Source organism: Balaenoptera acutorostrata, chromosome 10 (genome assembly GCF_949987535.1).
Source record: "Balaenoptera acutorostrata chromosome 10, mBalAcu1.1, whole genome shotgun sequence".
Classification (NCBI taxonomy): Eukaryota; Metazoa; Chordata; class Mammalia; order Artiodactyla; family Balaenopteridae; genus Balaenoptera; species Balaenoptera acutorostrata.
The window spans coordinates 1968028-1990468 of NC_080073.1; the positions used below are offsets into that span (position 1 = coordinate 1968028).

General features: G+C 45.9%; 1 protein-coding gene across 1 annotated transcript in view; it reads left to right on the forward strand.

Annotated features, from left to right (window-relative positions):
- Window positions 1-265: 265 nt before the first annotated feature.
- Window positions 266-22441, forward strand: part of CNBP (CCHC-type zinc finger nucleic acid binding protein) — a 56668-nt gene continuing 34492 nt past the window's right edge. The window contains exon 1 of the mRNA XM_057555669.1: window positions 266-393. The gene's annotated coding sequence lies outside the window, so the exon portion shown is untranslated. The remainder of the gene's footprint in view (window positions 394-22441) is intronic.

Here is a 22441-nt window from a genome sequence, read left to right on the forward strand (position 1 = left end):
CCGCTTTGACTGTCTTTTATTCCCTGCGGTGGATGATGTTGGCATACAGTAGGTGCTCAGACAATTGTTGCATGAATGGGCTCCTACAGTTCACCTCTGCCCACCCCCCTCACCTCCGCTCCCGGTGCGAACTGCTTGGTACTTGGTTAACTTCCAGGGATCTGACTATAGTGAAAGGTGAGCGCGGCAACGTCAACTTGCTCTTTAAATCTGTGGGTATTTATCGAGCACCTACTGGATGCGCCGCCTGGCGCTGGGGGCGGGAAAGGACGCGAAGGAGAGACAGACGTCGCCCAGGGTTACCTCCACCGACCTGGGAAGACACCCCGAGGCCAAGGTGAGGACTTGCGCGACACCGAGACGGAGTCCCCTGGCCCGAGGGGAGGAGTCCAGGTGAGCCGGGGCGCGGGCGGTGCCCAAGGTGCGGGGGGCGTGGACCGCAACGCGCGGGGACCCCGGATGCGCAGGGGCCCGCCTCTGCAGTCCGGCTTTGCAGAAGCTGGGGCGCGGGGCCCGGGGCCGTGGGGGAGGGGGGGCGGGGGTCTTGCGCCAACGTGAAATTGTCAAGAGCCAGAAAGATGTGCAAAATCTTTAATCAGTAACCCCACCCCTTCCTTATCCGGGGGAAATCATCCAAAGGAAGAAAATCAAGTTGCTCACTGCAGCAGTTTGCAGCAAGATAACTGGAAACACCCTAAATGCCCAGCAGTAAGGGGATGATTAAGGGAATTGTGGTGCGTCCATCGGATGAAATATTCCACACCCTTATAAAGGGATATTTCTGAGGACTTGGGAGGCAGTATCCAAACTTCTTAAGTAAAATGAGACGTTAAAAGGGAAAAGCAGGGTGTAAAAGTGTTTGTAATTAAGGTGAAATAAGTATGCCTCATGGTTAAAAACCAGAAAAGAACCCCAGAGATTTGCGTTGTTGTGTTAAGACCGTGAAGTACAGGTAAAGTGTGTTGAGATAAATATCCTTTTATATTATGATATTAATTCTATAGAACTGTATACCAAGGGCAATTTTTATAATACCTCCTTTTTATAATGAGAATTGTGGGTTGTGAGTCCAGCTTTCTGTATAAGCTAATATGTAATTGTAGGGTTTTTATTATTTTTTAACTGTAATATACATTCTTTTTAAAAAAATATTTGCAAGGTTCATCCATATTACAGCATGTATCAGTACTTCATTCCTTATTTAAAAAAAAATGTTAGTTATTATTTATTTATTTTGGAACCGGGGCCCCCTGCCCTGGGAGTGTGGAGTCTTACCCACTGGACCACCAGGGAAGTCCCTGTAATATACATTCTTCACCATAATTGCTGAGTCCTTTGTAGAAACACAGGATACTGAAAGTACAGGATAAATTAGGGAATCTGAATAAGATTAGTAGGTTGTACCAATATCAATATCCTGCCTGTGGTATTGTTTTTTTTTTATTAACTTTACTCGTTTTGAAAAACTGAGATATAATCTACATACCTTAAAATTCACCTTTTTATAAGTGTACACTTCAGTGGTTCTTAGTATATTCAAACAGTTGAGCGTGCATCACCACTACTTCCAGAACATTCTCACCACCCCAAAGAAATCTGTCTCCATTACTAGTCATTCACCATCCCTCACTCCCCGCCCCAGCCATTGATCTACTTTCTGTCTCTGTGGATTTGCCTGTTCTGGGTATTTCATGTAAATAGAGTCATACAATGTGGCCTTTTGTGTGTCTGCTTCTTTCACTTAGCATAATATTTTCAAGGTTCATGTCACAGCATCAATCAGTATTTCATTCTTTTTTATTGCTGAATTCTATTGCATTTATGAATATATATATATATATACATATACATACACACATTTTGTTTATTTAATATTCATCAGTTAATGGACACTTGGGCTGTTTCCACTTTTTGACTCTTGTGAGTAATGCTGCTGTGAATACTTGTGTACAAGCTTTTGTGTGACACATGTCTTCATTTCTCTTGAGCATATAAGAGTAGAAATGCTGGTCATATGATAACTCTGTTTAACTTTTTGCAAAACTGCCTGGTTTCCAAAGCATCTGCCCCACTTTATTTTCCCACTAGCAGTGTATTAAAGTTTCCAATTTCTCCACATCTTCAGTAACATTTATTGACTTTTTGATTACAGCCATTCTAGTGGGAGTGAAGTGGTATCTCATTGTGGTTTTGATTTGCATTTCCCTGATGGCTAATGATGTTGAGTATCTTTTTTTTTTAATTAATTAATTTATTTATTTATTTATTTTTGGCTGCGTTGGGTCTTCATTGCTGTGTGTGGGCTTTCTCTGGTTGCAGCGAATGGGGGCTACTCTTCGTTGTGGTGCGTGGGCTTCTCATTGCAGTGGCTTCTCTTGTTGCAGAGCACGGGCTCTAGGTGCATGAGCTTCAGTAGTTGTGGCATGTGGGCTTCAGCAGTTGTGGCTCACGGGCTGTAGAGCGCAGCCTCAGTGGTTTTGGCGCATGGGCTTAGTTGCTCCGCGGCATGTGGGATCTTCCCAGACCAGGGCTCGAACCCATGTCCCCTGCATTGGCAGGCGGATTCTCAACCACTGTGCCACCCCACCAGGGAAGCCCCGATGTTGAGCATCTTTTCAGGTGCTTTTGGCCATCTGTATTCTTTGAAGAAATGTCTATTCAAATCCCTTGCCCATTTTTAAATTGAGTTATTTATCTTTTTATCATAGAGTTATGAGTTCTTTATATAATCTGAATACTAGGCCCTTATCAGGTATATGATTTGCAAATACTCTCTCTCATTCCGTGGGTTTTCTTTTCACTTTCTTTATGGTGTACTTTGAAGCACAAAAGTTTTTACTGTGATGAGGTGCAATTTATTCATTTTTGTTGTTGTTGTTGCTTATGTTTTTGGTGTCATATGTAAGAAATCATTGCTTGATCCAAGGTCATGAAGATTTATCCCTATGTTTTCTTCTAAGAGTTTTATAGTTTTACCTCTTACATTTCGGTCTTTGGCCCATTTCGAGTTAGTTTGTGTATAAGGTGTGAGGTTCGGTCCAATGTCATTCTTTCGCCATGTGGCCATCCAGTTGTCCCAACAACATTTGTGGAAAAGACTGTTCTTTCTCCCATTGAATTGTGTTGGCACTTTTTTCAGGGGCAATTAACCATAAATGTGTGAATTTATTTCTGGACTCTCAATTCTATTCCATTGATCTATGTACTATAGTTTTGCAAGATATTACCATTGGGGGAAACTGGACAAAGGGTATGAAAGACCTTTCTGTATTATTTCTCACAACTGCAGCTGAATCTACAATTACCTTAATAAACATTTAATTTAAAAAGGCAGAGATTATTTTAATGGTACTTTCTCACCACCACTACCACCACACAGACACCACACCCCACCCCAAACTAAAAAAAACTGTTTTGTACTAAGAATTTCCCCAGCCTTCCTCTGAGGTGCCCACTCTTGCCCTCCAGGTGGCACCAACTCTCTCTTTTTACCTCTAGTTTTTCAGAAGCCACAGCAGGAAGAGGTCTGCCAGGACCTCTCGCCAAGAGCAGGGCCCCTTGCCAGGCCCTGGCTGCCCACCAGCATGATTCCAGGCAGAGTCCTGGGCCTGCCCTGTCTGTCCCCAAGGTAACAGGGAGACTCACGGCTGCCTTTGCTTTAGGGGCGGCTTCTAGCCTTATAAAAGAGTTCTCCCTGTTTCTTCTCTGCTCCCGCTTTGAGAGCATTCATTCATTCACTCACTCACTCATGCGCTCATTCATTCAGCACTTACTGAGGACCCACTATTATATAACACTTATAAACACAGCCAGCGCTCTAGACATGTAAGTCATTATTAGTAATAAAAATTAGACTTTTTGGGAATTCCCTGGAAGTCCAGTGATTAGGACTTGGCGCTTTCACTGTTGAGGGCCCGGGTTCAACTCCTGAAGCCTCGCAGCGTGGGCAAAAAAAAAAAAAAAAAAAAAGCCAAAAGAATTTTTAAAAATTAGACTTTTTAAGGATGAGATAAAGAATATAACCGCCCCCCCCCCCCCAATGCACACCTTTGCAAACTGTCAAGGGCTACTCTTTAATAAGCTACCATCATTATTGAGGCAGGGGATCACAATGCAAGTGCTGGCATTTAGCAAGGACTCACCAGGGGACAGACACTTCATGTATTTTATCCTTAACCACCAGAAGAAAGTTCAAAGTAAACATCATTATGCTTTCATAGTCACAGAAATGAATCTCAGAGAGGTTACGTCCGTGTCCAAAGGAGACACAGCTGCTGAGTGACAGAGCTGGGTTTCCAAAGACTGCTGCTTCCCTGAACCCCAGTCCACCAACTGAGAGGGAGTCTCAGGGTGAAGCCACCTTCAGGAAGCTTTGCCCTGGACACACGGTTATTAGATGGCCACCGAGATACGCTTTCTTACACCATTTCTTTTGAGCCCTTTAGCACAATTCTACTTGCAAACAACTCCTGAATTTATCAAGAGACATTTCCCAGGTAATTTAATATATATATATTTTTTCTGATTGGGATAAAAAGCATATGTATTTGAGGGGAGGGAACATTAGAACAATACAACAAAGTTTAAAAAAAAAGGAGAAAATTGGCCACTTTTTTTCCTTTACTACTTTTTTATTTATATTTGATGCATACGAAAGAGTATATGTTCACATGTAAGTTCTAGAGCATAGCAATGCAATAACACCCAAGAACTCACCTCCCAAGTGCAGATCTAGAACATTACCAATAACCAGAGTCCCCCCGCACTGTCATGCCCTGCCCATGCCCAGAGGTAACTATCATCCTGAGGTTTTAGTTTATTGTCTCCCTGCCTTTTGAAAAAAATCACATACGTGTAGACGCTTAATGAACCCTGTAGTTTTTGCTCGCTTCTGGGCTTCATGAAAATGGTATCACACAATAGGTAGTATTCTTTTTTTTTTTTTTTTTTTTTTTGACTTTAAAAATCATATTCTAAGTTTATTCTTGGCAGTGAATAAAATAGACAATGGTGAGTTTTCATAAAAACTAATTGAAAGAATTTACATGGAGCTTACATCTGTGCCATATACAATTCTCTTTCATTTCATTCAAATAATTTGAATTTCAGGGAAAATTTACTCTATGTTATGATTCATTTCCATACAAATCATAAAAAAAGACTGAGTGATGCAGTTTCACAAGTATTTATTAAGTTTTTGTATTTCTTCCTTCAACCACAGGAGGTGGCACCTTGCCAAGAAGACAAGAACTTACATATGGTGTAACTGCTGCTCACCTACCCAGGGGGTGGGAAGTTTGTGGGCTACTGAGGAAGGGTGTTTTGAAGAGTAATGATGTACCTATGGGTACACTTTGAAGTTTGTAGCATTTTCAGCTCATGGGATTGGAGGTGTTGAAAATCTAAGAGCGTTAAATAATATTATTCTGGTTGGTTCCTGTATACTAATATATACTAGGGTTACCAAAGTATATAAAAGGAAATACTTTACCCATGAGAAGTGACAGATGTTAGCTTTGTGAATTATGTCTTCTACTTGAAATTAATCATGTCTTTGTTATTGGTCGGTTTTCATTTCACTTTTTTTTTTTTTTTTTTTGGACAAATAATATAATTCCATTTATTTGAGATACCTATAGTAGTCAAATTCATAGAGATGGAAAGTAGAATGGTGACTGTCAGGGCTGGAAGGGGGAATGGGGAGTTGTTGTTTAATTGGGGGCGGAGTTTCAGTCTGGGGGATGAAAACAGTTCTGGAGATGGATGGTAGCAACAGTGGCGCAACAGTGTGAAGATACTTAATGCTAGTGAACTGTACACTTAAAAATGGCTTAAAAGGTCTATTTTATGCATATTTTACCTTAATTAAGAAAAGATCTGAGGTGTCACTTTACGGTTTCTCCTTTCCGTGTTTCTTTTTGCAAAATAAGCAGATGCACACCCAGCCAGTCCCTCCACTCCTGCCCTCCCTCCACGTCTCACGTTCACTTAAGACAGAGCTCCCCCTCGTCACCACTCTTCCTGTAGACTTTAGGCTCCTCTAGAAACGTATCCAATGTTATACAAAGACTATGGCGACCTGGGAGTTACTTCACTGTTGGGAGGAAAATTCCCAATTTCCAAGTGTTATTTCCAAATGTTCTATAAGAGTTGAAAACATAAAATAACATCCTACAATAGGACAGCAAGGTGGCCACTGAAATGAATATGACCCAGAGGTTGTGAATAGGTAGTATTCTGTGACTTGCTGTCCTCAGCACTATCCAAGGTTTATCCTGAGTATACTTGGCTGTGGTTCATCATTTTCACTGCTATATAATACCCCACTGTGAATAAACCATAACATACTTACCTGTTTTCTTATTGCTGGGCATTTAAATTGTTTCCAGGGTTTTTGGGGGGGGGGTGTTAGTAGTTACAGGTGTGTGTTTATTTATTTATTTATTTATTTATTTGGCTGCGTTGGGTCTTCATTGCTGTGCACGGGCTTTCTCTAGTTGTGGCGAGCGGGGGCTACTCTTCGTTGCGGTGCGTGGGCTTCTCACTGCGGTGGCTTCTCTTGTTGCGGAGCGCGGGCTCTAGGCGTGTGGGCTTCAGTAGTTGCGGTGCGTGGGCTCAGTAGTTGTGGCTCTCGGGCTGTAGAGCGCAGGCTCACTAGTTGTGGCGCTCGGGCTTAGTTGCTCCGCGGCATGTGGGATCTTCCCTGACCAGGGCTCGAACCTGTGTCCCCTGCATTGGCAGGCGGATTCTTAACCATCGCGCCACCAGGGAAGACCCGCAAGTATCTTTTTGAATTAGAGTTTTCGTCTTTTCCTGATATATGCTCAGGAGGGGTATTGCTGGATCATATGGTAGTTCTATTTTTAGTTTTTTTTTTTTTTAAAGGAACCTGCATACTGTTCTCTATAGTGGCTGCACCAATTTACATTCCCACCCACACTGTGGGAGAGTTCCTTTTTCTCCACATCCTCTCCAGCATTTATTATTTGTAAACTTTTTGATGATGGCCATTCTGACTGGTGTGAGGTGATACCTCACTGTGGTTTTGACTTGCGTTTCTCTAACAATTAGCAGTGTTGAGCATCTTTTCATGTGCCTGTTGGCCATATGGGTATCTTCTTTGTAGAAAAGTCTATTTAGGTCTTCTGCCCATATTTTGATTGAGTTGTTTGGTTTTTTTATATTGAGCTGTATCGAACAGCACAGTTTTATGTTTTCTTCTAAAGATTTTAAATTTGCCTTTCACATTTAAGTTCTGACTTCATCATAAATTTTTTTTTATTGTGTGAGGTAAGGAGTCAATTTCATTGTTTTTCCATTTGGATAATCAATTGCCTAACACATTTTATTGAATAATCCTTTCTTTCCACACTGATTTGCAATGCCATTTTTGCCCCATATCAAACTTCCATTTATATTCTGTTTGTATGTTATCCATCAAGGGCCATCTCTGTGGGTCTGTTTCTGGGCTTCCTGTTCTGTATCATTGTCAGTCTGTCTATCTCTGTGTCAATTCCGTACTGCGTTAATCATCATAGTCAGGATAAGCGTTGATGTTAGTATCTAGGAAGGCGAGTCCTTCCATCTTATTCTCAGAGCATGTCTTGCCTCTGCTTGTTCCATAGACAAACCATGGGATTTTAATTAGAATTCAATTAAATCAGGCTTCCCTGGTGGCGCAGTGGTTAAGAATCCACCTGCCAATGCAGGGGACATGGGTTCAAGCCCTGGTCCAGGAAGATCCCACATGCTGCGGAGCAACTAAGCCCGTGCGCCACAGCTACTGAGCCCGCGAGCCACAACTACTGAGCCCCCGTGCCACAACTACTGAAGCGTGCACGCCTAGAGCCCGTGCTCCGCAGCAAGAGAAGCCACTGCAATGAGAAGCCCACACACTGCAACGAGGAGTAGCCCCCACTCACCGCAACTAGAAAAAGCCCGCGCACAGCAACGAAGACCCAACACAGCCAAAAATAAATAAAATAAAAAATAAATAAATTTAAAAAAATAAAGGTAACCTTGGTACTTGCATTTCCCCCGGTGTCTCTGACAGGTGCCGGGTACTGTGTTATGGGCTGCACAAGCTCTCTAATTTAATTCTTACGGTCCCCATTTTCCAAGTTCACTGAAGCTTACAGAATTTGATGATTTGCCAAAAGTTGCCCGGGGGAGGCAGCGGAAGAGCCAAAGTTTGAACCCAAGTCTGTCTGACTACAAGTTTTTTTTTTTAAAGATGTATTTATTATTTTTAAATTTTATTTATTTTTGGCTGCATCAGGTCTTAGTTGTGGTGCGTGGGCTTCTCTCTAGTTGTGGCATGGGGGTTTTCTCTTTTCTAGTTACGGCGTGCAGGCTTCAGGGCGCGTGGGCTCTGTAGTTGTGGTGCAGGAGTTCAAAGCGCATGGGCTCTGTAGTATGTGGCACGCGGGCTCTCTCGTTGAGGCACCCGAGCTCAGTAGTTGTGGCGCACGGGCTTAGTTGCCCTGCGGCATGTAGGATCTTAGTTCCCTGACCAGGGACCGAACCTGTGTCCCCTGCATTGCAAGGTGGATTCTTTACCACTGGACCACCAGGGAAGTCCCCACACCTCTAGCTTTAATGCACCAAAGCATCTTCCTCTCAGGCATTTAGCTGTTTCCAGTTTCTCCACGTGTAAACGACATTGTGATAAACATCTCTGGTATACATTTTGCCCCTGTTTCCAGAAAGTTCATGTCAGTTTTACTTCCCCAACTAGTTCTAATGTCAGCATTTACCAATCAGTGCCCCCGTTGAACAACCAGCAAGAGAAACTGACATTTCCACAGCCGCTTCTTTGCGCCAGACAGGACGCTAACTCATTCTCTTACGTTATCTCATTTGATCGTCACAACAACGCCAGGAAACTGAAGCTCAGAGAGGTACATTCATTTGCTCAAGATCACACAGCAAGCTAGGGACACAAAGCAGCCAGAGGGTTAGCAACTTCTTAAAAGCTTCCAGGACTTCCCTGGTGGTCCAATGGTTAAGACTCCGTGCTTCTACTGCGGGGGGCACGGGTTCAATCCCTGGTCAGGGAACTAAGATCCTGCATGCTGTGAGGTGCAGTCCCCCCCCAAAAAAGTAGAAAAGCTTCGAGAGGATTCCCCTCACACTGGGAATAAAATCCAGACTCCTCCCCCGTGGCCTGTGAGGCCCTGCATCCTGCCTCACTCTCCTGCCATGGTCCCCTCCAGCCTCGCTGGGGTTCTTCCTGTTCCTCCAGCTCTCCGTGACCCTGCCCTGTGGGCAAGGCCTCTGTCCAGCCCGTTCCCCACAGCTTTTATGTGCCTGTTGCTCTCCTGCTGTGGTCAGCTGAAAGGCCACCTGCTCAGAGAGGCGTTCCTGACTTCTGTGGCTAAAGTACCACCCCCTCTCTTTTCCACAATCTTGTTTTACTTTCTTCATGGCAATTTATCACTGTCCGGATTGATCATTTGTTGGCCTGTCGTATTAGTCAAGATTCTCGAAAAAGACAGAAATAATAGGATGTGTATGTTTGTGTGTGTGTATATATAGAGGCAGAGAGACAGAGAGGTTGAGATCTACTGTAAGGAATTGGCTCGTGCAGTTATGGGAGTGGGCAGGTCCCCGAGACCTGCAGGGTGAGTCAGCAATGTGGAGCCCCAGGAGAGCCGATGATGAAGTTCTGGTCCGAGTCCAAAGGTCTGAGGAGGAGGAGAGCTGAGTAGTGGTTTCTGTCTGAAGACTGGCAGTCTCGACTCAGGAAGAGCTGATGTTTCAATTTGAGTCCAAAGGCAGGAAAAAAGCTGATATCTTCGTTTGAAAGGCCGTTAGGCAGGTTTAGTTCCCTCTTATTCAGTTTTTTTTTTTTTGTTTTACTCAGGCCCTCAGCTGTTTGGGTGAGGCCCACCCACGTTGGGGAGGGCAGTTTGCTTTACTCAGTCTGGTGGTTTAAATGTAATCTCATCCAAAAACACCCTCACAGACACACCCAGGGTAATGTTTGACCAGATATCTGGGTGCCCCATGGCCCAGTCAAGTTGACACATAAAGTGAACCATCACACTTGTGTACTGTCATCTCTCCACCTTCAGCTGCGAAGGCAGCTCCTTGTCTGGCATATTCCTGACAACTGGCACATCATAAGTGGTCAGTAAATAGCAGCGGGATGAATGAATGACAGAGCCCAGACTCCAGCCCTGCTCTGAGTGACCCCATGTTTATTCTTCTTCTGCAATAAGACATTCCTTCACGTTGATCCCTGCTGGTTGACTGAAAAGAAAAACTTAACATCTGAAGTCAAATCAGCGTCCGCATGGTGTTCTCTTTGTGTGATGAAAGAGCCCCGGACTGGGAGTGTCAGGCAGCTCCGCTTCTTGTGGCCTCTCAGTTCCCAGGCAACAAAATTAGCACCCATCCTGCTCTTCTCTGGGTGTGTGTCTGTAAGCCTGATAGGCCTGCAACAAAGCTTCAGGGTTCCCCAGAGACAGTTTTCCTGTCGCTGCAAAGTAGGCTCTGCAGGCTCTCACCCTCCAGGAGGGGTGGCGGGGCTGGATTGTTTATTAGTGACTCACCAGGAGCTGGTGACAGTGAATAGAAAGGGTTGAGCACATCTCCACCCGCCAGCAGACTGGAGGACAGTGACAGAATAGAGACAGCTCAATAAACCAACAGGGAGTGCCTGTGATGAGCTCTCCGAGCCCTACACCCACCCCACGGGGCCCACCAACCTTGGGTTGTACGTGGTTCCGCGGATTTTGTGGTCAGAAAGGCCCCAGAGCAAGTCTGCCTTTGCACGAACAGCTAAAATACACACACATGGTATCGTGGCGTGTACACAAGTCACCCTGTGTGACTAAGGTGGGGACACATTTCATGTGCAGGGACCCGGTACTGGCATTCCCCTGGAGGGTGACCCTGGTGCAGCTTGTAAAGGGCCTGGGACTTGGCATCCCCCAGGAAGTTCAGCCCTGGGGCAATATGCGTGTAGTTCACAGTACTGAACAGGACACTTCAAAAGGCTAAGATGGTAAATTTTATGCTACCTGCTTTTCACCACAATAAAAAATAAAAAACCATCCATTTCTTACCTCACAGTTTGTGTGGCTAGGAATCTGGGCCCAGCTCAGCCGGGTCCTCTGCTTCAGGCTCTCTCACGAGGCTGCACAGGGGCTGGGGTCTCATCTGAAGGCTGGGGGAAGGTCTTCCAAGATTGCGTGACTGTTGCCAGGATTCAGTTCCTTGTGTGCCACTGGCCCAAGGGCCTCTGTCGTTCAATGGCTTTGGCCAGACGCTGCCCTCGGCCCCTTGCCATGCGAGCCTCTCCACGTCGGCTCACTTCCTTACAGTGTGCAAACCAGGAGGGCAATAGAGTGAGTCTACTAGTGAGATGGAAGTCAGAATTTTTTGTAATCTAACTACAGATGTGACATCACATCACTTTTGTCATGTCCTACGTGGTAGAATCAAGTAATCAGGTCCAGCCCACGTTCAGAGAGGGCTTTGCACAGGGTTTGCACAGCGGCTCACCCGGCAGACCTCCGCACCTCTGTCAATGCTGCCACCCGGTTGCCTCACTCAGAGACCGAGGTCCACCCTCAACACCTTCCTTCCCCGTCTCCACATCCAGTCCATCCGCACGCTTCTCTGCCTCTCCAGCACATACATCCAGAGTTCCTGCTTATGGACCGGGCTGTGTGCCTGGCTTCTGGATCAGCAATAACCTGGCAGGCGGGCTCCCTGCCCTCCTCGTGCCCGCAGGCGTGTTGAGGCAGTAGTTTTAAACTTGTTTCCTTAGTTGTAAAGTTAATTTAAAATGGAATTGGGTAAATGAGGACCAAGTGAGCTAAGATGAAGTAATATGCTTCGAGCAGTGTCTGGCACACAGTAAACGCTCAACAAGTCCTAGCTGTGATTGTCGGAGAAAGTGAGAAAAGTTGTAAATGAGAACAAAAGAGGAGGCCGTAGAAGAGGACGGCGTGGCCTCCTCTCCCTGGGTGGGCAGGGGAAGCGTCTCTGAGGGGCCACGTCTCGCACGGAGCCAGAGGGATGAGAAGGAACTAGCCAGGCGAGCATCCCGGGACAGAGCGGGTGGTGCAGAGGCAGAGGGGGTGCCGGGCTGCACTTTGGTGGTGGAGGTGGAGAGAGAGAGAAGAGGGCCCTTGCAGATCTATTTCAGAAGCAGGCATGATGTGATTTGCTGGGGTGGGTGAAGCAAGGGGAAGGAAGGGACCAGAGGATGCTGTGTTTCTCACTCTAATTATCCAGTATCACCTACCTCAGTGCTGAAGCCGGGACACCACCGGTTTGGGGAAGGGGGGTTGGATTCCCAGCGGAGAGGCCCAGCAGCCACTTCCCGTGTGGTGGCTTGAATCCACCCTGTCTCTCCCTCCCCACTGCCACCCCCGGTCCACGCGCCAGCCTGTCTCTCTGGGCTTCTGCAGTCGCCTCTGCCCTGTTTCACTCCTGGTCCTCCCTCACTCTGCAGCTCCAGTGGCCTCACCTACACGAACCTTCTCCAGTCACTCCCTGGCTAGCAAATTGTCGCTTAGTCAAAGAGTTCAATAGATGCCTATTGGCGTATGGCTTTATAAGTTGTTGGAGTCAGGAGGGGCCTCAGCCGTCCCTACTTCAGCTCCTCAGTCAAGTGGCCTTCCCGCTTCCACATTCCTTCCTTGCCAGAGGCAGTACATGGTGTGTGGTGACGGGGGCCAGGCCTTTGGAGTCAAGTGGAACCTGCATCCAGTTCAGTTAAGTTACTTAAGTTCTGGGGACCCTAGACATTTTGTCTCTGGGAAGAACGAAGTTTCCTGTTTAATTGGTGTGTTGGGGGTCTCCAGGACCACCCTCAGCTTCAGTGATGTGCTAGGAGGACTCATACAACTCAGGAAAACTGTTAAACTCGTGGTTACAGTTCGTTATAGCAGAAGAACAGAGATTAAAATCAGCAAAGGAGGGACTTTGGAAGTGGCGGCGCAGTGGTTGAGAATCCGCCTGTCAGTGCAGGGGACACGGGTTCGAGCCGTGGTCCAGGAAGATCCCACGTGCGGCAGAGCAACTGAGCCCGTGCGCCGCAATTACTGAGCCCCCCTGGTCCACACGCCAGCCTGTCTCTCTGGGCTTCTGTAGTCGCCTCCGCCCTGTTTTACTCCTGGTCCTCCCTCACTCTGCAGCTAGAGTGGCCTCACCCACACGAACCTTCTCTGGTCACTCCCTGGCTAGCAAATGGTCACTTAGTCGAAGAGTTCAATAGACGCCTATTGACGTATGGAGCACGCCTAGAGCCTATGCTCCACAACAAGAGAAGCCACTGCAGTGAGAAGCCTGTGCACCGCAAGGAAAAGTAACCCCCACTCGCCACAAGTAGGGGAAGCCCCGCGCAGCGACAAAGACCCAACGCAGCCAAAAATAAATAAATAAATTTATAAAATCAGCAAAGGAAAAAATGTACAGAGCGGGGTCCAGGAGCGACCAAGTGAGAGCGTCTGGCTGTCCTCACCCAGAGGAGACCTGCAGACAGCACTTAGTTTTCCCAGCGACCATGTGTGACAATATGCACAAAATGTGGCCAACCAGGGAAGCTCATCTGAGCCTCAGAGTTCGGGGTTTTTTTGGAGGGCCAGTCTTGTAGGCAGGGAGCAACCCCATGACTGACCACAGGTATTCGGTCTCCACTACCACCCCCCAACCACATCGAACTAAAACAGTGTGGCCCAAGGCCCCAGGCAAATAAAAATAAGCATTCACCATACATAAATCGCATTGTTAGCATTAGCTGTCTGGCGTGGCCCCAGACTCCAGATACACAAAGACACTCTTACCAGGCAGGATATTCCAAGAGTCTATAGGTTAGCTCCCAGGAGCCAGTCAAGGGCAGTGCTTTCCATGGAATGTGCAGGGTTTGGGCTACCCAAGCCTGCTGAGTTATCCCTTTACTACATACTTGATCTGAACACTTACCATGTGTACCAGCCAGGGTCCAGCCAGGAAAACTGAAACCACTGTAGGTATTTCGAACAGACAGAATTTAATACAAGGAGTTGGTCTCCCAGGTGATTGAAGGGCTGGGAAGCCACGCAGGAGGCAGGGAACCCAGAAACCAGCAGCAGCAACGGGGAGACCTCTGCTGCCCCAGGACAAGGGGTGGTGTTGCCTGAGCCCAGAGGCTGGCTCAGGTGCGGGGCTGCCTGCTGGGCACGGGGGCACAGAGGGAGAGCTGTCGGCAGGTGCCAGAACGACAGAGGAGGGTCAGCTCGCACCCCACCCCCTGCCAGGGAGGAGGGGAGAAGAACCCTGGTTTCTCCCTCCTCCTGCCTGCCCAGCCCCCACTGGCATCTCCCATTGGCTGGACCCAGCTGTGAGCAGGGCGGGGGTTCCCCAGGAAATGACTCAGACACCGTTTACTTAGGGCCTGTTCTAAGGTGCCTGACAATGTGCTAGCCACGGTCACCCACCCCACCCCACCCCGTGTGGCCCTGCCCGAGAACTGCCCTGCAAGCAGATATCGCCTCTGCAATACAGGGATGAGGACGTTTAGGGACTCAGATAAAGAAAAACAGTCTGTGAGAGAGATGGAACCAGAGGGGTGGAGGAACGGAGATAGGGCTGCAGAGAAGGCACAGAGGGCTTCTGCAAAAACCTTCCCGGCCAGGAAGCATCCCCTGTGGCAGCCCCCCACCCCGAGCTGGCAGAGGTGGAAGAGCGAGGTGCCCGTCCGGCACATTCCGTACTCAGTTAACACAGCTAGGAATTTCCCCCTGCCTGAGCCTCATGTCCTTCCTCCGTCCAACTGTCCCCACCTAGGTCGCCCCCCTGGGAAGACCTGGGTCCATTCACAGCAGAAATGGTTTGCACTGAATCTTTTCTGTTTCCCGCACGTGCTTGACTTGTGGCTACAGTTTGTTTTGTCTCTCAGAGACCCACTCAGTTCTATCTTTCATGCCATTTCCACACTGCTGATGGGTGAGCTAGCCCGGAGCTTGCTAACGCAAAGGCAGTTACTCAGGCGGGCTCAGAATCCAGGAGCTGGGGCGCTCCCATAAATGGTTTTAAACACAACTTTGAAGGGCGCCAAGTCCACGCCTTTGCCCGGCCTTTGAGGATCAGAAAGCCCTCTCGTTCCCTCCTCCCACACTTGGCCCAGCACCCTGGCCAACTAGCCTGTGCTCCCAGGTAAGAAGCGAAGACAAAGGTGTTATCTCTTTCCCCCCAGCCCTGTGTTCAAAGACTCTGTCTCATGGGGTTACTTTTTGTAGGTGTGATGGTGCTGTGGTGGTTGGAGAATTGAAGTTTCCTCCAAATCTTGGAGGAAAACACACACACACACACACACACACACACATTCACATATAAGTGAATATGGCAACTTAATGACAATTGTTTCATCTTTTAAGTCTGCATATTCGACTTCTTTTAATAATAAAAAGTTTGGGGGTAAAAGAACCCCCACTTCTTCCCTTAAATTTTTTTAATGTATTTATTTTTAACCGTAAAATTAATTTTTTAACTTTCAAATCACCAATCATAGCTTCTAATCTACCTGAGATAAACTGTGTCATCACTTTGGATTTATTTAATTTGTCCAAGAGGGAAAAAGAAATGAAGAAATAAGACTTTCTAATTAAACATAGGTTTGGGGGCTTCCCTGGTGGCGCAGTGGTTGAAAATCTGCCTGCTAATGCAGGGGACACGGGTTCAAGCCCTGGTCTGGGAAGATCCCACATGCCACGGAGCGACTAGTCCCGTTAGCCACAATTGCTGAGCCTGTGCGTCTGGAGCCTGTGCTCCGCAATGAGAGGCCGCGATAGTGAGAGGCCCGCGCACCGCGATGAAGAGTGGCCCCCGCTCGCCGCAACTAGAGAAAGCCCTCGCACAGAAACGAAGACCCAACACAGCCAAAAATAAATAAATAAATAAAATTTAAAAAACCCCAAAAAACATAGGTTTGGGGCAGTATAGAGGAGGGTTTGTTTCTTGTTTTTTAAGACATGAATGAACTTCAAGTTTAGGCAGACCTACCCCATTCTCTCTCTCTCCCAGAGAGCAGTTGTTGCTGAGGGAAAGAGTACAGGACGTAAGGCCCAGGCAGAGGGCAGTGACCCAGCTGCAAAGTCTGCAGGATGCTCACCCCTGCTGGCCCAGCTGCTGCAGCCCTTCACAAGCTCTGTGACCAGGGACACGCTGGGAAACGGCCCTACTGACACCTCTGGGATGACCTTAAAGATCACGGAGAAAATGACTGGCACCCTCTCCTTCACACAAGTAGCACAGAGACTAGCTTGGAGAGGAGTTCAATAAACTTCTGAATGAACTATTGACTTTATTTGTGTGGGATGCCGGGCAAAGTGCGGAAGACAAAGGGAACTATGTTGCAGCCCTTTGCCTTGGGATCTGGGTCGTAGACTCATACACGACCATTCATAATGGAAGGTAAGCTGGTGTTTCAGCTACTTGCTGCTGAAGTAAGCAAGTCAAACTTATTTTTAAAGTGATTTCATATTTCTCCTGGCTCTGCACTCTGGGCTGGGCTCAGCTGGGTGGTTCTTCTGCCCTACCTGGTATCTCTGGTGGTGGAAGGTGAGTGAAGAGAGCGTCTTCTCTCACATTTCTAGGGCTTCAGCTGGGATGGCTGGAAAAGGGGGCTGGCTGGGCTCACTTGTCCCTCTGTGTGGTCTCTTCTCTTCATCACGGTAGCTGGACCTCTTTACAGAGTAACTCAAGACCTTAAGAGACAGTGTCCCAAGAAGACAGACCCCAGCATTCAAGTACTTACCAAGGTTCTGTGCGCAGCACACTTGCTACCGTCCTATTGGCCAAAGGAAGTCACATGGGCAATCCCGGAATTTACACTTGAGGGACCACAAAGGGGCTGATGTTCATTGGAGACCACTGACATATCGAACCACCACAACCAGGAAGAGTACTGCATACAGGAGTAAATAAACTGCCATGGATCACCCAGGAGGAAGCTATCCATTCGGCTATGAAGATGCCATGAAGGATTTCACTCATTCATTCGTTTAACAAGTATTTCTTGAGTGTGCAGATGCTGGGGATTCAGTATGGACACGATAGGCGAGCTCTTGCTTCTGTGAGGTATCAAATAACCAATACACAGATAAGACAATTTCAGATGATGACAAGTGCTGTAAAGAAAATAAAATAGCACAGTAGGACAGAGAGTGAGCAGGGGTTGAGGGGTGGATGCTTTAGCTATGGGGGTCAGGAGAGGCCTTCCTTGCAGCAGGTAGCTTAGCTGAGAGTTAGATGATGAGAGGGAGCCAGCCTTGTGGAGATCTGGGTCAGAATGTTCTAGGAGCAGGGAACCAAGGGCAAAGGAAGGAGCAGGAATACACCTTGACTAAGACTCAGCTTGACGTGTTTTAGGGACAGAAGAAAGGCCAGGGTGGCTGGAGTATGAAAGAAGGGAGGGAAGGTCAGAGGGAGCAGGCCACGCCTTGCTGAGCCTCTGGATGCAGCCCAGAAGTATTGCTTGAGTGTCAGAAGCTGTGACCTGTAGTTCCTTGCCCATAGGCCTGCCCCTTTCCTGTGCTCCTCTGCATTTCCAGAAGCATTCTAAGAAGCTAGCTAGATCTGGGAACTGCCAAAAGGTCAGGGGAGCTCAGAAGGTAGCTAAAAAAAATATTCTAGCATTTGAGGGCTAGCATCCCTGTGCTGGAAATTGAGAGGCAGTGCAAAAACCTCCTGCCACCACCATCTTACACACAGACGTGCTGTCTTGACACAGATTCCGGGTCCCTGTTGCCCATTTCTAATTATAACTAACATTTGTTTTCACATATATCATCCCACGTAATCCTCACGTCCAGCCGGAGAGAGACGGCCCAAGGAAGTAAACATTTGAGCAACCTTTGTGCTAAATCTTGTGCTAAGCCATTCTGCGCATGATCTCAGTTTACCTTCCCCACAAGCCTGTGCAGGTCTTACGACTATCTCCATCTCGCTGTGGAGGATATAGGCTCAGAGTCACACAAGAAAGAGCAGCGCTGCAATTCCAACCTGAGTCCTTTGATGCCGAGTCACAGGCTCCACCCCCTGCAGCTCTTGCTGTCTTCTAGCAGGGCCTGCCCTGGGCAGGTGTCCAGGTTGCACATTCTCCAAGAGCTCCATCTCCATACAAGGGCCTGCGTGAGTCAGAGATGAAAAGAAGGATTAAAAAAAATGCTTATCGTATTACCTTGAATTTGTCTTCCTTTATCAAATCAGTACACCTGTGGTACACCATGAGCAGATATATATAGAGAGAGAATATTGCACAATATGTGTAAAAATTTCCCTGTGTATTTACTGTACTTTTTCAAATAAACAATTGGAGCTATTGCTTTAAAGCAAGCTGCGTGGCACAGCCAAAAACAAAAAGCAAAAAAATAAAATAAAATAAACTTATCCTTTTTCCTGACTCTAAAATGTATCTATGCATTCCAGAAAGGAAATATATGTATCTCCATCCATATATATGTATATATAATTCTGTAGCCATCTTTAGGATAGCACTATTACAAATGCAAATGTGTTGAAAGTGTTAATTATCTAAATATTTAAAATATATCACGATTTTGAATACCAATTTGATATTTCTTCATATTCTAAAACCGAATTAGAAGTGGCTGGAGCGTCTCTCAACCCGAGAGGCCCCCTGATCCAGCTGATTTGAACCATATCAAGTCTTGGATTGAGTTTGTTTTTTAAAGTGCAGGGGAAAAAAAAAAAAAAAAAAAAGTGCAGGGAAAGTGACCTGCTTGGGTCACGTTCAATCTGCAGTCCGTGTTTAGACATGGCACAAACATCCTCCGCGAGCTTGGCAGAGATTGCCAGGGAAGTCCCGGGCCTCCTTCCTGGAACATCAGCTTCAGGCCTGCTCCGGTGTCCCCTCCGTGTGTCGGACCCAGCAACCCCCTTGCCCAGGGCAGGGCTGTAACTGGGGGTGAATCACCCTCACTGAAGCTGGAGTCGGATCACATCTCCACATGGTCTCTGATTTGCTTTCCAAAGGTCAGCAGCTTGAGGTAATGTGTTTCAGGGACGACCCGATCAGCTAGAATTGAAAACAGAGACTTTTTATAATTGGAAAAAGAACATAGAGCCTCTGGCAACTGGGAAAACACAAATTAAAAGTTATTCCTTCTACTCTTTTTTTTAAATTAATTTTTATTGAAGTATCATTGATTTACAATGTGTTAGTTTCAGGTATACAGCAAAGTGATTCAGTTATACATACATATATATCTATTTTTTTCAGCTTCTTTTCCCTTATAGGTTATTACGAAATATTGAGTAGAGTTCACTGTGCTGTACAGTAGGTCTTTGTTGGTTATCTATTTTATATATAGTAGTGTGCATATGTTAATCCCAAACTCCTAATTTAGCCCTCTCCCAACTTTCCCCTTTGGTAGCAAAAATTTGTTTTCTATGTCTGTGGGTCTGTTTCTGTTTTGTATATAAGTTCCTTTGTATTATTATTTTTTAGGTTCCACAAATAAGTGATATCATATGCTGTTTGTCTTTCTCTGTCTGCTTACTTCACTTAGTGTATGATCATCTTTAGGTCCATCCACATTGCTGCGAATTGCTTCCCCCCTACTCTTGATTTGTACTTTTTGCAGTGTAACAGTGAAGGAAAGAGAAATCAGAAACCTCAACCATCGCAGCCTTCTTCTTTCTAGTCCTTCTCCATATAGGGGTTTATGTTGACAAAGCTGATGACGTTTGTTTCTTCTTTTCTCCTAATGTCATTGATTCCAGAAAAGAGTACCTAGCTCCTCAGAGGGGAGGAGTTACTTCTTATTCTAAGATGTTGTAATATTACATAAAGTTGGGGGAAATGGAAGAAAATTATTCATAAGCCTGCCATCTTTACTGAACCACTTCAGTTTTTGCATTTTCTATCTATACTTTGTTCACTGCGTCCATATTTTGCATATTTTACATAATAGAACTATTCTGGTTATTGCCCGGAAGCATTCACAGATTTAAAAAAAAAGAATGCACACTCCTACGCTCCACAAAACTCTAAAAACCTGTTTTGAGTTCTCCTTACCGGTCCTTATCCACATGCATATTTCATTTTTCCAGTTGTAAGTAAAGCACGAATTCCATTTAATATTTTTATCCTATTTTATATTATGAAACATTTAATGATTCCTTATACTCGTTATCATTTTTTTCTTAAATTTTCTTTAAGACTTGAAAGAATTACAAAGGTAACTCATGCTTATTTTTTACAATTGAAATAATTCAAAATTTTGTGAAAGAAAAATTATATCTACCCCACACCCTACTCTAATTCCATCCCCTGAAGTAATAAATAAATATTAACGGCCTGAAGTGCTCAATCCATATTTTTTCCTCTATCTTTCAGATATAAACGATATATCGAAAAAAGTGTATATATACACTTTTTTTCCCAAAAATGGAATACTATGCACATTTCTTGACACCTCACTTTTTTTTTTTTTTTACCATAGCATGCATATTCCTCAAGGCCGATAGATACTAATTTAACTTATTCTTTGAAGTGGGTTTATAATATTTTACATTAAGGATCTATTATAATTTATTATATTTTCCTGATGATAAACATTCCTATCAGTTCCAGTTTTTTTTGCCTCTAAAAACAATACTGCGATAAAACATCCATCTACATATATTCTGCTATACCGGTACTTTGGGACTTCCCTGGTGGTCCAGTGGTTAAGATGTCACCTCCCAGTGCAGGGGGTGCATGTTCGATCCCTGGTTAGGGAGCTAAGATCCCACATGCCTCGTGGCCAAAAAATCAAAACATAAAACAGAAGCAATATTTTAACAAATTCAATAAAGACTTAAAAAAAAAAAAAGATATACTGGTACTTTTATATCTGCGGGCCTGATTCTCCAAAATGGGATTTGCAAGGTCAAAAAACATATTTATTTGTATTTTTAATTTTTTAAATCAACTTTTTGCAGATACCATGTTCATGCAGTAAAATGCTCCCCTTTTCAGTGTATGAGTCAGTGAGTTTTGACAAGCGTATTCACCAGTATCACCACCAACACAGCCCAGATACACAAGTTTCTACCCCCCAAGGTCCTTGCACCTTCGCAAGAGAGCCTTTCCCCCACTGCCCATGCAGTTTCCCATTTCCTGGGACTTCATGTACCTGGGATCACTCAGTGTGTAGCTGTCCGGGTTTGGCTCTTTCACGTGGCCCAACGACGTGGACATTCATCCACCTCGTGGCTCATCTCGGAAGTTTCTTCCTTTTTGCTGCCGAGTGTAATTTTGAGAGAACCAAGTTACTTTCCAAAAAGGTCATAGCTGGCCACAATCCTACCAGCAATGAACAGGAATGTCTTTTTCCCTGAATCTTTGCAAGCACTGGGTGTTCTCATTCTTTTCAGTTTTTGCCAATTCCACAGATGAAAATGAGTATCTCATTATTGCCTGAATTTGCATTTCGCCAACTGCCGAGTTTGTGCTTCTCATTCTTCAAGACACAGGGGAAATATCTCCTCCTCCGAGCAGTCTTCCCTCATTCTCTCAGGATGGTCTTACACACTGCATTTTAGTTTGTCCTTTACATCAGTCCCCCTGACTACGCCCGGCTCCTCTGGCCCAGTGGGTCCCTGGAGGAGGGCAGGAGGTGCCTTTGCAGGTGGAGCCTCAGGAGGGGTCCAGCATGGTGAGATCAGCTTGGTGGCAGGATGGAGGTGGGCGATGGAGCTGGGAAGGCTGGCTGGGGCTGGGTCACTGAGAACCTTGCTTGCCACGCAACAGGCTGGACTCTGTCCCCGGGTCAGTATGGAACTGGTGGAGGGGCTTAAATATGACTCCACTTGAGTGAGTGGTGCTTGTGTGCAGGCTGGTGACGGTGAGGGCCTAGCAGAGGCAGCTGGGCTGAAAGAAAAGGAAGGGTCTGGATTCCAGAGAAAAACTGGATTTTTTTTTTTTAACATCTTTATTGGAGTATAATTGCTTTACAATGGTGTGTTAGTTTCTGCTTTATAACAAAGTGAATCAGTTATACGTATACATATGTTCCCATATCTCTTCCCTCTTGAGTCTCCCTCCCTCCCACCCTCCCTATCCCACCCCTCTAGGTGGTCACAAAGCACCGAGCTGATCTCCCTGTGCTATGCGGCTGCTTCCCACTAGCTATCTGTTTTACGTTTGGTAGTGTATATATGTCCATGCCACTCTCTTACCCTGTCACATCTCACCCCACCCCCTCCCCATATCCTCAAGTCCATTCTCTAGTCGGTCTGTGTCTTTATTCCCGTCTTGCCACTAGGTTCTTCATGGCCTTTTTTTTTTTTTTCCCTTAGATTCCATATATATGTGTTAGCATACTGTATTTGTTTTTCTCTTTCTGACTTACTTCACTCTGTATGACAGACTCTAACTCCATCCACCTCACTACAAATACCTCCATTTCGTTCCTTTTTATGGCTGAGTAATATT